Consider the following 12,680-nt stretch of genomic DNA (forward strand, 5'->3'; position numbering starts at 1 on the left):
TTAGGTTTGTTTGTTTGTTTATTACTTTTTTAGTGGAGGTACTGAGGATTGAACCCAGTACCTCGTGCATGTTAAGCAAGTAATCTACCACTGAACTATACCCTCCCCCACTTCCTTGATTTAAATTAACATACAGTATGTCTCTATAAGGCAATGAGACTATTAAACTGGTTAGACTTGATGAAAAGCTTATCAGAAAAATAAAATTCATAGAATCTACTTGCTCAAAGCATGGATCATGCCCTACTCTCTTCATTCATAGCACAGTACCCTGTACTCAGTGGACACTCAAACATCAACTAAACAAAATAGCTTTCATACACATATTTTATCATTGTCTCACCTGCCATAATAAAATTTATTTGTGGTCAGAGCCTCTGATCCAGCTACAAAAAAAAATTTTAAAGCATACTAGCCAGATTGAAAGTCTAATATTTTTGAACCCAATACTATTCTTATCTAACTTAAAATACAAAACTACAACTAATATACTGTAGAGATAATTGTACTGTCGCCACTGAAACTGATTACCAGTTAGCCCAAAACATGTTTGTTTTGTTTTGAGAACATAGTGAAGCATAGCATCATAGCTACAGGCTACCTAAAACATAACTTGTAAGTTTCATTGTGATTTTGTCACTATACCTTATTTAATCTTAACAGAAGTTGTAATAAAGTACATATGTAAAGCCTTCAGAAGTATTTAATTATACTTTAGAAGAAATGTCTGTAGAAAGTCAGGTTCAATTCTCAATATGTTATCAGTCCATCTAACTTATTAACTATTTAAGACTGTAGCATTATATATCTAAAGTGGTATAGTTTACCAAACCTAAAAGACTCTTGTATTATTAAACAGATAACACACAGTCAAAATATATACAAATGAAATTTTTAGGCCTTTAAAATGACTGCTTTATAGAGGAGGAAATATTTTCTAAGCAGATTATTTTCTGCAAATGTTTCAAAGTTTACTATTTTGTTTTTTTTAAACTGTAAAACATTTTGTTTAATTTATGAATATGCAACAAAATAGAAGAAAGTGAAGATTTGAAGTTAACAGAAATGTTTTTAGTAAGTCAAATACTTTTTCAAAATTTCTATAATGTAATAACTGGCCAGTCAAATGTAGCCAAGTTCTATATTTTCTATCAAATAGTAAAGACAATTTTCTTGGTAAGCCACATGTAATCAAACATAATTTATAATAAATGGCTACAAAATTTTAAAGGGGGAGTGACTCATTCTGTTGATCTGATTATTTCAGTATCTATCAAGTCTAAATAATTTTTTCAATTAGAAAAGTTAACTGAGAATTAATAATTACACAAAATAAAAAAGAATTTATATGCCTGCCCTTGGCAATCTTTTATTTTCAATGTGACCAAGAGTTACAGTGGAAAAACTGGACTTTCACAATTTAGATCCCTACCTAAAGGAAAAAGTACAACTCAAAGAAGCAGAGTGCTATATTTCCCTTTATTCTTCTTCTCTAAATCCCCACTTCTTTTATGTGTATGCTTTGTTTAAAAAAAAAAAAAAGACAAAACAGCAAAGAAAATGCAACATGAAAAAGTGTATCTGGAAATGTAATCTCTACATGATGATTATCTCAGAAGGTAAAAATGGACTGTGTGACAGAAGTCTGGATTTTAATTCAGTATTCCGTTTTAGTCAGTAATACTAGATTCATGTATTAGGTGCCTCAGTTTTATTTTTAAGTGTCTCCAAAAACTAAAAAATTATTCTTATAAATCAAACTCATCTTAATAGCAATAATATGTTCTGTGCTCTTCACACTCATTTCAAGTTAGGCCTGTAATATAAGATTATTTTTTATTATATAGGAAGTTTATCTTCCCTAAGTTCTACATTAAGGAAAATAAGTCAGGGGAGGGATTTAAAAGCTGGTCAAGGATGATAAAGATATTCTTTCACAAGACTGATCATTCAGCAGGTGCCACAGTGTATTCTTAACCTTTCCTCCAAGCTACCACAATATTTCATTGACTTTGTAACTAAGTGAATTCTGGTCTCTAGCAACTTGAACATTTAACTCAAAACAGATTTCTAAGTCTCCCAAATTCAATTAAACCAACCTCTCACCACCCTCCCCCTCCCACCCCCCGCCCCGACTACGGCCCCACTTTCTCAACTTCACCTGCCCCACTACCTTTCTTCCCACTCAGTCTTCCTCAGGAAGGAAAAATTCTCTCTTAGAAAATTAGAGAAATTGTTTGGGTCAAAATTTTAACATTTAAGGTAAAAAATATTAGCCTTGGCTTGTTTCATCTCAAAGACTTTTCTGTTAGAAAAAAAAAAAAGGCAGCTTTCTAAAGTATTGACTTGGCATTAACTACTAAATGTAAAAGACAAAGTAAATCAGTTTAATGAATATAGTATTTCCAATACTCATCTAGTTCTTTTAATTTCCACACAAGCAGTAAGAGCAGAGGCTCTAAGTCCCTAGCCTAACAGTCGTGTGCTTCAGAATCTAGGTAACATGCTGTCTTTGTATAGTGACGTATGGCCCAAGTATCAACTGAGAACAGACAGATCTGCTAAATCAGTCAAGGCCTAATTTAACAAACATGTAGGTAAAATGTATAATATATATTGTCTAAATATCTGCTCTACCAGTGATTAAGATAAAGTCCTAACAGTGATTAAGATAAAGTCCAAAAGAACAGCTGTGAAAAAGCTACAGAAGCAGCACACTAACATTAAATTGTTCTTCCCCGAACCACTCTTAATTATACCAAGTCAACCAAAAGAAGTGGACTGTATTTCCTTAAGTTGGCCACGTAAATGCCTTGGCCATCCTGAAAACCTCCACTGATTGAAAACTTCTACTCCAAAACTATATTCCTATTCAACTTCTGTTAAGTGTTTAAAGGTACTAGACAACATATGTATTTTTTTAGCAGTTGAATCCAAAGCCAGTAAGGACATTTAAAATACTTTCTTTAGACTTACATTTATATCATAAAGAAAGGGTTACCCACCACAGAGCTTTCAGCAAGTGAAGGGTGGGGAAGATCTTTAAAGAAAAAAACTATACTTGATAGATTCCTCCATTTTAACAAAGTTCTAGGAGTTTGTCTTTGAAAGTAACTTCCAAGTTAAATATACCATATCGGGAGTCTCAACTTCAGATACTAGGAAATTAGGACAGCTGCAAACTCAGAAATTTTACATGAAGATTTCTTTTGGCAGCAACAATATAATCATATAGCAAGTTATTCTGTGTCCTTTAATAAAAGGCAAAAATAACTTTGGAGGGTTATATTTTAAGTCTTTGAATTAACTAACCACCAATAATGCAATTCTAATCTACCGTATTATCACCCTCAATGAACTGCTGCAGTCAGAACAGCATATTAAGAAAGTTAACTTCAAAAGTTACCAGAGTAAATCATTCTAATATTCAAACAGAAAATAGCATGCAAACAGGTATTCCATTCAATGGATGTGAAACAGGCTTGGGAAACAGTATTTTTAGCCTTCTGAAATTTACATTTTCCCCTTCCTCCCTTCCATCTATATGCCTTCAGTGTTCATATACCAAATACTTAAAACAAAAGTTCATACTTAAAACAAAAGTTCAATCAAAAAGTTCACTTGACAGCTGTTGCTATTTTAAGGGGGGGAGGGGAAGGCTTTCAATACCTTGCATTCAACAAATACTTATGTGCCCTGCCATGCTTAGCTACAGCAACCTACCTCTGTAATTTGCACCTTCTTTTATGGTACCCCATGACAGAACATCCAAAAAATTAAAATAGTATGATCTGAAGCTTCTTTTCAAACATGTTTACAAGAAGAATTATCTCATAAAAAACATCCACTTTTATGTGACTCTAAAACTCCATGCCCAGAAGCCAATCACTGGTTTATAAGCCAGATAATGACAAGTTCAATGGAAAAGGTATTATGACAATAAACTAAGACTGGCTCACCATGTTATGATCTGCTTGCCTAATATGTATGTTTAGCTACTGTAGTCAGCAGTGTCCAAATATAAATCTGAAACATTTAATGGCTGGTTCTGTTCTAGATTTCAAGATCATTTTACCCTTCTAAAACATAGTTTTAACCTAAGGCTAGGCTCTCAACAAAAAAACAAACAACAAAAAATTTAATACATTTCCTAGAATTAAAAAAAAGGAACAAATTAAATTATTCAATTTTCCCATAAATACAAAAAAAAACACCCATACACACACACAGTGGAATGTCCAAAATCTCAAATATATCAGCATACATTTATCTTAAGACAAATTAAAAACAAGTTTCAAAAAGAAAAAAAAAAAACTTCAGATTGAGCGTTGTATTTCATGAAGAGTTCCCTATACTTTATAAATGTGCCCATAAATATACAAGAAATAAATACCCTGTTGATTTAAAAGTACTTTATTTGGTTGGTTACCTTTCAATTACTCTTACGTAACATGAAAGCATAAGGCAACCAACAAAACTATAAAAACTATGTTTTTCTAAAAAAAAAAGGCCAGTCATATTGTTTACTTAAATACAAGTTTAATCATGAGCTATCAAAATCTTATCATGGCTCATTGTATAAAATTAGCACTGCACTTGCAAGCATAAGCAGAATCGAGACTTATCAAACATATGGTGAGGCTTGCCTAGCTTCTGAAAAATTAAATGAGAATGCAGAATTAAAATGTTTCTAGTTGGGTAGTAACAAGCAAACCTCACCGATTCTGCTCAAAAGTTTTCATCAAAAATTTGATTAAAAAGAGAACCTCTTAAAATTTTAAAACGCCTAGCAATTAAAACTCGGAAATAAACTGAAATGGTTTGAATATAAATCCCTCAGAAGCTACAGCTAACAAGCAAATACCTAAAACAGAAAAAAAAGGGGGGGGGGGGACATCAGCCTATCTCCAAACTACTAGAAGGTATACATAATACAAGCACAGGCTGGTTTAGCAGCTAACTTTTCTGGCCCTATACCAGAGAGACAGCAAACAAAGTTGACAATTGAACCAACCAACCATGAGCTTTCCTGTAAACTGGACGATAACCTGAAAAACTTCACTGTTGCTAACAGAGGCTCCTCTTAATTAGAAGCAGCGAACTGACAGGTGGAAAAATAAATTCTAACAGGGCAGCAAGAGGTTGTGAAAACACGGTTCAAGGACTTAACGTGTTATGACTGCTCTGAAACAGGTCCAAGGTAATTTACGCACACACCCTTTAGCGCAATTCCTCAAGCAGAGAGATAAGATTGGGAAACAACAGGCTTCGCCGAGAGCTACATACCATTTTAAAACAGCCGTCTCCCTCCCGACAGGAAAACAGACATTCTCATCCCAAGTCTTTCCCGAGTTCTCCCAGCACCGCGAAGGGAGGCGGCGGCCGCCACCGTAACGAGAGAAGCCGGCAACAGACCCGCCGCGAGGCCGCCACGCCTTCCTCCAGCCGCGGCGGGGGACGCGGAGCGGCGGATCACATTTCTCCTCCCCAACAATCACACGCACTCACATCCCCAGAGCTGACACCCTCCAAACCCGCCGTTCGGCGACGCTGGGGACTGGGCCACAAAGCCACGGACGCAGCCATCGGCCGGGACGCTCGAGTGGCGTGCGTGCGTGTGTTTGTGTTTGTTCCCCTTCATGAAAGACAAGAGGTCTCCGTAGTGACGGCGGTGAGGAAAGAGGCCCCTTATGGGACTAAACAAAACTTCGGTTGCTGGGAAGAGCCGTTGCGCAATCCTGGCAGGGGGCGGCGGGGGCCGCCCGGCCCGGCCCAGCCCAAGCACGGCTTCCCGGAGGCTGCGCCACCCGCGCAGGAACCACGCGCGGCCTCCGCGTCCGGCGGCCTCCGGCCTGGGCGCCCGGCCTCGGGGGGGACGCCTGGACCCGCCAGCCCGCGGGGGCAGCCGCGGAAACGCGGAGCACGAGCGCGCAGGGGATGCGGTTGGTGGGGGCAGGACGCGCTACGGGTGCGGGCCGCTCCGGTGGGCGTCGAGCCCCGCGGGGGTCCGGGGGAGGAGCCGGCTGGCCCCCCGCCCGCAAGCGCGGCCAATGGAGCCGGTCCTCCCGCCTCGGGGTGGGGGCGCCCCTCGCCGTATTCCCTTACCTTCCTAGAGGCCTGCGCTCTCCCCTCTTCGGGCGGCCGCAGCCCTGAGCATGTCCGGGGTGGGTGCGGGGCCGTGCCGGGGACAGGGAGCCAGGCGCTTCAGCAGGCGGCACCACCCAGCCCGGGCTCAGCCCCTCTCCGCGGCCGCTGCCATCTTGTCCTGGCGGCTGAGAGGAAACGGCGAAACACCCTCCCCCGACCGCTGCTGCTGCTGCTCTGGCTGCTGAGCGCCGGGCCCGTCTCCCTCATCTTCCTTCCCGGGGATTTGGGGTGGGGACGGCTCGGCTAGGGCGAGGGGTGGCCGGCCTCCGACTGCTGGGGCCTACGGGCGGCGCGGGGTGCGGGGCCCGCGGCGGTTGGGGCCCATTCCTGACGCCGCCGCGGAGACAGGAGGAGATGGAAGACAGCCGGGAGCGGCAGCGACGGCGGGGCCCGCGGCTCGGTCTCCTCAGGTCGCCGCGCTGCCGGCAGTCGTCACGGAGGCGGCTGCCGCCGGCCGCCCCAGTCTCGGGCCCCTCCTCCGCGCCCGCCGGCCTCGGTCGCCGCCTCCGCAGCGCCACCGCCCGCCCGGCAGCTTAGCGCGCCGAGCCCGGGCGGCCCCGCTCCGCTCGGGCCGCGGCGCCTCGGCGAAGCCCCTCCCCGGGGCCCGCCCGCCCGCAGCCGCGCCCTAGTAGCTTCCAGCCCGCCTGGCGGCCGGCTTGGGTCCGGCCCGAAGCTCCCTCACGCCAACCCTCCCGCAAAAGCAGCCCCTGTCGGCCCCCCTCTACTGTTCTGAGCTTCACTCAAGGCCCACTCCGCCAAAAATATGTACTTAAAAAAAGATCCTAACCCCCAAAGAAAGAATGAAAATGCGGAAGCAGGATCTCACAGGCCTTTCGAGATCCTGTAATCATATTTTCCCCTTCCAGCCCTTTAGGATCTGTTTCTTGGCTGTTTGTTTTTAAGGTCTAATAGGAAAGGAGAAATGCTTAGTTAAGTGAACAATCCCAGTCTAAAATTGGTCCTTCCCGCTCCTCCATCCCGAAGAGTCAGGAGAATTGTAACATCAGGTTAAAGAATGAAGAAACGACCCTCGTGGAAATTTTCCAAGAGCATCTCTACGGCCCCAACCCCCGTAAATATGAAGCTCACCCACCTCTGCTTTGATAATTCTCCATCAAGATAGTCACTTCCACTCCCAGAGACGAGTTACCTCTCTCCTGGAAAGTAGGAAATCAACAGAATGGCCCATCTCAAACAACGGAATCATAGAACTGTAGAATTTTAGAGGTGAAAGAACCAGAGATCCTTGGTCCAAACTCTTATGGTAGGGCAGGGATTCAAAGACGCTTAGGTTACCTGTCCAAGGTTATACAGCCAAGCCCTGGTCTGCACTCCGTCGCTCCTTTTCCTTAAGAAACAACTGACCTAAGTATTTATCATTCAAAGTTAATCTTTTAAAATATTCGTTTCCTCTGTTTCTTTTTGTCCTGAATTAATGTGTAACCGTTTTGGAAACCCTTTTCTCTGAGGAATGGAAGTGCCCTCTCTTTGTTCCCTTCATAATCTTCACCAGGAGCACTGAATCTACCACAGATGTATTTATCCTCAGACATTTTCTATTGCAGTAACTGAGGCAGGGCATAGGGAGTGGCAAATTGCTGCATATTTAATTCTACGCATTGACTCCTGCTGCTTTTCAAACTGGGAGAAGAATATTTTGAAGGATACGTCTAAAAGCGAAAAGGAGTGTATGCCCAGAGGCAGTTGTAAATGACAATTTCGAGTGACAGTGGTTTTCTTCAAGTTAGGGAGGATAACCAGTTGCAAAGCTTTCCAAAATAGAAAAACAAAACACTGACTGTCTCTCAGAGAGATAGCAGCATATTAGCCATTCCATTTTACTTAGTATTTAGTTACTTTTGATTTTTTTTAAAGCAGTAGTTAACCAAAAAAGGATAAAAATATGACTCAAAGGAGAAAGTTACAATAATGAAAAATCTATCTCTGAAACAAGGAAAAGATTCCACTAGAACTTCAAATTTTCAGAATTTTTGCAAAAGATTTCTCTAATAGGAGGCTTCCATTCTCCCTATTACAGCACTGCTGCATCTATGAAGGAAGCTGAAAAGGAGGATTTCTTTCCTTTCTATCCCTGGCATTGGTACTCACTACATCGTAAGTTCCAGGAGGGATCCAGTCGTTTTATTTCTTTTTAAACCATTGTATTGTGCCTAATATACTACCTGATTTATAGTAAGTCCTTAGTAAATGTAGCTAAATACGTAAGTGAACACTATTAGTGCAAGTCCTCTTCCACTTCATACCTATTGTCTCCTACTTAATCTCTTTACCTCCAATCTTTTCCCTCTCTGATCCATTCTTTTAACACCAACGTCCAGATAATTCTTCAAAGCCCCTGATCTAGCCAGTTTATGATAAAGTTTGTAATTTAAAAAGGAAAATTTCTCATAATGTTTTTTTTAAATGCAGACTACTAAATTGTATTTGAAAACAGTTTATGCATAAAAAGATGCTAGCCAAAAATTTTAATAATCTTCTCATTCAAAAATATTGCTTAAATCCTATGTATTAGGCACTATGCTGTGATCTGAGACCACAGCAGTGAAAAGTGAGACACCCTGTGAGCTCATATTCTCTCTAGAAAGTTTACTATTATACAAATAATTAGTAATAATAATAAGCATTTTTTTTAAAAGAAAGAGAGATGTACAGGGTGCAATGAAGGGCCAGACAGGAGGCCCTAACCAAATGTGAGAGTGGGGAAGCCATGGAAAACCTGGTTCATTTCTCAACCCCCAAGACTCAACTAAACACTCACTTCCTTAGGGAAGAATCTTCTGTCTTCTGTGACTAAGCCAAATTCCCAACTATCTTCCCTTTGTAGCATTTTTCTCAGTTGCCATGTTTATGTTTATTTTCTGGCTGGTTGATTAATGTTCACCTCTACCACTCATATGAAAACTCTGCAAAATTAGAGAGCACATCTTTTTTGCCCTCCACTGTATCCTCAGCGCTGAGGCAGTGGTGCATAGTGGATGATAAAGAGGCCCAGAGACGGACAGGTATGGGCCCCCTTGTTCAAAACTATTAAGAATTTCAAGTTGGTGACAGACGAGCATTAAGCCAATCATAAGGACTTTCTAAGACCAGGGCTGTGGCAACTATACAGGTTGAATGAGTGAATTAAAGTTGAGATCTAAAGGGTGTGTAGGAATTAGCCCAAACAAAGGCAGAACACTTCAGGGCAGAAGGTAAGGTTTATACAAAACTCATATAGAAAAAAATGTGATAGAAGAAATTTGAGAAACTGATAGTTTTTAGTCAGAGAATAAATCAGAAGCAGATGAGGGCAGAGGAAGCAAGGTCCAGACTGGGATTTAGGATTTTATTCTATCAGCGAAGGAAGCTGTTGAAGGATTTAAGGAGGGGCACAACATAATCAAAGAAGCCATTGGCTTTGGGTGTGAAAACCATCTATTTTCCTTCTTTCCACTTTCCTGTATTTTTCAAATTTCCCTCCCAATCTCATTCAGAGTAAAAGCTAAAAGCCTTCCAGTAGACCTAAAATGGTCTATAAGATCCTATGTCTATAAGGCCCACAAGGGGCGCATCTCTCACTCCCTGCCTCCTCACTCCATCCAGTTTCTCAGAGACTCCAGCCACTCTACCTCCTCAGTTACCTGAATCACCCTCTGTGCCTGAAACATTCCCTAAGTATCCACCCACCTCCTTTTAGTTAAATTTACCTCCTCAGTAAAGCCTTCCTCAGCAATAACCACCTATCCACACACATAAACTCCCCATTTTTATCTTTATCTTTCTCCTTAGGTTAAGCTTACCACCTTCTAAGATGCTATTTTATAGATTTTCTGTCCTCAGCACTCCTCTCCCCACTCTCCCACCCCCACCCAGAAAGTAAGCTTCCTGAGGGCAGGAATTTTTATCTCTTTTACTGGCTGTTTTGTCCCCAGAGCCTAGATCACTGTCTGGTATACAAGAGTAACTTAATATTTATAAAATGAACAAATGAATTGTCTATGTAAGCACTATGAAACCCTCCATAAACTCAGACAACAAATAGTCACAGTTGTTTAAGATGACCCAGATATGAAATCCAAGACCTCTCTCTCTCTCTGTCTCAAGTCTTTCCCCAACCCCTGCACCTAAAAATAACTCCGTCCAAAGGAGATCAGTCTTCCTCCCACTTCCCTTGTGTTTATCACCCCCCTTGTATCTCTATCTCATTTACCACGGACAGGTGTCAATATGGAGAAATGGTCCTCCACAGCCTTAGCACGTGATGCTGATACTTCTCCAAAAGAAAAACCTTGGAATTTTATCATAGACCCTAAGTCATCAACCTACATCCCTTCCTCAAGGAAGTTCGGGATTTGTCGCTGTTGTTTTCCTCCGGACCCTGTGTATCTTTCCTGCCTTGGTGGGTTGCAGGGGAGGAAGACCTAGTCAACCAGAAAGAACTCCTGAACTACAAATCTCAGAAAGGAGAGGTTCAGCAGGGAGCCTCCATCTCCTCCCTCCAGGGAGCTCCAGGCCTCCTTATGCAAATAATCTACCTTATCGCTAGAGATCAGCTTTGTATATCTGAGCCTCAGGAAGGGGCAGCTGGAAAGGAAAAAAATGTTCAGGATTGTCTCACTTCTACCTACATTTGCATAACTGAAAGGCCCACTCAAATAATTCTTTGTAGCCCACAGATCTGTTTCCTTTCAAAACAAAAAAGGAGAGGGGGCTCCCACTAAATACAGGTAAAAATAATCTCATCTTACTCTGGAAGTTCACAAATCTCATCTTAATTTGGGAGTTCAGTACTATAGTCAGCACAAGGCAAAAATCTCATATAGTAAAATGAGACTGAAAATTATCATTCTTGAAAATTATCCAAATTGCCCATAAGGTATATTAAATATGGTTTTGTATACATAGCCATATACAGTAATATGTACGTATTAATGATCTGGTACTTGTAGGTAGTCATAAAGTAAATCTTTCATGTGTTACACCTCTTAGAGCACTTAAGAAAATTTATGAAGATTATAAATTGCTGGCTTTTCAAGTTTCATCATCATCTTAAGATGGAGTCTAAGACAATGAAAAAAAATCAAACCAAAACAAAATAAACAAACAAACAAAAAAGGATGGAGTTTAGCAGTCACTCTCTCTGTTACAGTTTTTCTGTTACATCTTTAATTTCTTCCTCCAGAATGGTGAAGATGCTGACACACCCACTCATCTGACACCCAAATGATGTCTCCCTGGTTGAAGAATCCCTAAAATCCTTGGCACATTATCTCCATAGGTTTTGTCAAAATGCAAGTCTCTCCTTCAGGTTTGATTGACTCCATTGCATTGGCTTCTGGAGGGGAAAGGCCTGCCAGCACCCACACTGTTTACGTTTTCTACTGTCTCCAGAGCTTCTGGAGTTTAATTCTCGGAAGTTAAATGTAGTAATGATGCGATTGAATGGAGTAGCATAGTTTTTATATTAGAAAAATGTTTAAACTAAGGAAATGCAAAACAGGCAAATAAAATAAACCATCCATCTTGTTTTAATCTTGACATTTTCCTGCTCACAAACGTTTAGATTGTTTCACTTACTAAAAATGTCCATATTTCTTAATTTGGCTGTCGAGGCATATTACAGTTGGATTCCATAAAACCTAATTTGCCATTTTTCCTATATACCCTATGATCCCACCAAAGTGTGCTTTTCCCTTTTCCCAATGATAACCTTTATGTCTCCACACTCATGCTATTTGTCATCAATGTTGCCTTCCCATCTTTGAAATCCCACCCATTCTTCAAAGTCAAATGTTCACTTCTCCAAAAAGTTTTGATTGAACATAGTATCCCTAAGTGATATTTGTGTACCCCACAAATATTTTTAGGTCCTACCATTTTCCAGACACTGTTCTGAATGCTTTTATTTAATTACTGAAAGATAACTATTACCATCTCATTTTACAGACCAGGAAATTGAATAACAGAGAGATGAAGAATCTTGTCCAAGGTTATACAGTAAATGATGAAACTGGATTTGTACTCCAGCTGCCTGGCCTTAAGCATCTACCCCAAATCACAGATTTTCACTAAATACATTCTTGAAATTTTTTTTATAAAACATGTAAGCGTAAAGGAGATTATAATTACCCTTGGGAAGAGTTCAAATTGAGGATTGTGTTACTGACAGTTCTCAGCATCAAATCATGGAGATGACAAGCATTAAGCTCTAAAAGGAAAGTCAAATAGAGGCTCAGATAGGTTTCTTATTCTTATTCCTTAGCCAAGCCCACAAAGGTCCAGTCCTCTTGCCTCAGTCACCCCATCTGATTCATCAGAATGACTTTATTCACAAAATAGGAACTCCCTGATTTATCCCTAAATTCCTTCTTTTTTCTCTTTTTATCTTGAAGTAGAGACACAGCCCAGTCCCTCTGTATTCACTACTGACTGCCTGACTCTAGATAGTAAATTACCCCCCCTTCCCTCCTTTCTGAGCTCACCCATGCCAGATTGGAATGTATGAGGACGTATGTAAGGATCATCCAGGAGAA

At 41.0% G+C, this 12,680-nt stretch overlaps 1 protein-coding gene and 1 long non-coding RNA gene across 7 annotated transcripts in view; one reads left to right on the plus strand and one right to left on the minus strand.

The window, feature by feature from the left end:
- Positions 1–6,242, minus strand: part of HIPK3 (homeodomain interacting protein kinase 3) — an 80,580-nt gene extending 74,338 nt beyond the window's left edge. For 4 of the 6 annotated variants that reach the window (XM_074372195.1, XM_074372193.1, XM_074372194.1 and 1 more), the window contains exon 1: positions 6,106–6,242. The gene's annotated coding sequence lies outside the window, so the exon portion shown is untranslated. Of the gene's footprint in view, positions 1–3,723; positions 3,870–5,286; positions 5,424–6,105 lie in introns of those variants that run through there. The other 2 variants (XM_074372191.1, XM_074372192.1) reach the window with 2 other exon arrangements.
- Positions 6,243–6,852: 610 nt separating this feature from the next.
- Positions 6,853–11,683, plus strand: LOC123619618 (uncharacterized). The gene is made up of 2 exons (XR_012509628.1): positions 6,853–10,529; positions 11,330–11,683. It is a non-coding gene; the product is annotated as an uncharacterized LOC123619618 (long non-coding RNA).
- Positions 11,684–12,680: the final 997 nt, after the last annotated feature.

The sequence above is a fragment of the Camelus bactrianus genome, chromosome 10 (assembly GCF_048773025.1).
Source record: "Camelus bactrianus isolate YW-2024 breed Bactrian camel chromosome 10, ASM4877302v1, whole genome shotgun sequence".
Taxonomy (NCBI): domain Eukaryota; kingdom Metazoa; phylum Chordata; class Mammalia; order Artiodactyla; family Camelidae; genus Camelus; species Camelus bactrianus.